Source organism: Triticum dicoccoides, chromosome 3B (genome assembly GCF_002162155.2).
Source record: "Triticum dicoccoides isolate Atlit2015 ecotype Zavitan chromosome 3B, WEW_v2.0, whole genome shotgun sequence".
NCBI classification, from domain to species: Eukaryota; Viridiplantae; Streptophyta; class Magnoliopsida; order Poales; family Poaceae; genus Triticum; species Triticum dicoccoides.
Window position 1 is genome coordinate 815,761,075 of NC_041385.1, and position 2,405 is coordinate 815,763,479.

The window sequence follows — 2,405 nt, forward strand, 5'->3', positions numbered from 1 at the left end:
TGTCGTCTCCCGATCATGTTTTGGAGGTCGAGGAACTTGCAAGGCATTACCTGGATCCTCAAGGGGTGTACTGATGTCCTGGCGGTTTTGGGGATCATCATTCCTTCATATTAGGAAGGGTTGCAGCTGCAGCACGGCGGCTGACTTATTGCGGAGTAGTTTGGCCATTCTATCCTATAGACATTTTGTTTTTTTTGCTTAGTATTTTGGCTGCATGATCATGTTGAAATATTTGCCTGTTATTTTATTTTTATTTTGAAATACTTCCTCTGTTTCTAAATATTTGTCCTTTTAGAGATTTCAAATGGACTACCACATACGAATGTATATAGACATATTTTAGAGTGTAAATTGATTCATTTTGCTCCGTAAGTAGTCACTTGTTGAAATCTCTAGAAAGACAAATATTTAGGAACGGAGGGAGTATTTGCATGTTGAGTAGTTTTGCTGCTCTATCTTGTAGTTTTTTTTTTTTGCTGACTAATTTGCCCGCTCTATCATGTAGAAATAGTTGTTTGTTGAGTAATTTAGCCACTCTATCTTGTAGAAGTGTTTCGAAAATCCTTTGGTGCTCCTGGGAGCATGCGCTCCTGCGTGCGAAAATATATTTTAAAATGTCAAAAAAAAATCCATCATAAATTATATGTCTTCTTTGTCACATCCAAATGCTACATACAAATTTATAGGCAAAAAAATTAATTTTTTTGGCCTGTGCATAAAAAACAAAATAAACACCAAATGTTACCCCAAAATATCATCCTAAATTTGTTTTTTCACCGGTGAATCACCACATGAAATTTTTCAAGGATCCTTGCTACACTAACTCAAACATCTACAAAAAAAAGTCAGAATTTTTTGAAAATATTTACTATATATATTTTTGTTTACTACTCACGCTGAGCGTGCGCTCGCGGGAACCAAAACGCCATTCTCGTTCAGCAACCATGGTTCAGCACTCTCGTCATCTCTTTTCGAGATTTGTTAAGACACCCACCTCTTTAACAACCACCTTCATATTTTTGTCAGACTTCATATCAATTTCTTGAAGTGATACTATTGTTGTAAAAAAGTCATTTTCTGTCAAGCACTTTGACTAACCATGGTTGGTTTCCACAAATATAATGGCAGACATTTTCTCTGACTTCATGGGAGGTCGTTCATGTGTATCACCCCACTAGATTTTTTTTAACACGCTCAACATTCCAAAATTGAATGGTGAGAAATCATTGCAGTGAGATAATCAATCATTTTTTTCTTGTAATCTTCCCATAAATGATCTGGAGGCCACGGTGGCTTCATGTTCAATTGGTAACCCCATCACATTGTTTTTTTCTCTATAAAGCTGAAGCGAGAGGTCTTCCAATGAGGGGAGCGAAAGACACTTCAATTAAATAATTACTGTAGAAATTGGATTATAATTATGTATTATTTGGAACAAGTATAAGGAGCCGCCAAAACTACCCAAGGAGGTTTGAGGAAGAGCTCGAAGGGCGAATAAGACGGCAGGCTTGGCCGATGCACTGGCAAGCGAGCCTCTTAGCCACCAGGAGCACTGTCGAGGCCACGGATGACAAAAGTAGTAAGTGGAAACATGAATGGGGCGCCGTGTTGCAATAAAGTGCATGGGCTTATGGGGTGCGAGTCATGCTTACTGGGCTAAGGAAAGATAGTATTTTTTTTCCCATTGCAACTCATGAGCATCTTGCTACTAGATGAAAAGAAAGAGAAGTGCCATGCGAGAAGTATTGGTATGTTCGTATGAATTAGTGTGCATCATAAGCTAGCTCCCCCTTTGGACGTCTCATGCAGGTTTCTTCAGAGTTACCTCGATTTCTTGATTGGCATGAGTATTGAACTGAACTGTAACATCGACCGTTGCAAAGGAAAGATGATCTTATCCTACGACCTAGCTGCCAAGTATTCTTGCAGCACGCCCTCTTCAGAAGTCCCCGGCGCTTTTTTTCGAGGGGTTGTTTCCCCGGATTGATGCTCTCATAAGCGTGGGTGGGTTAAACCGAATTCAGACGGGGTCCTATGTCTTGGACAAAGAGGTCGGTGCCAGCATGATTTTCTAGAATGAAGCAACGGTCATTGTCTTATAGACGTGCATGGAATTGCTCTCTTGTCGGAATGCTTTGGAGGCGTAATTGTGCACATGTATGGAAGGAGTATCCATTGTTATCCAAAGGAGTGATGTCACTATCATCATTGAGATGGACTCGCTCACTTCGGTTGCAATGCCTGAGAGCTGTGAGGTGGGTGTGAAGGAAATTAAGTATTTGATTCTTTAATTACATGGGTAATTCATCCCAAAAGAGGCTAGCGACCGACGATCGTTTGGCTACTTTTACTTGAATAGAGGGTAGGCCTATAATGCGGATCAGGTCAGGTCCCTAAGGTTCCAG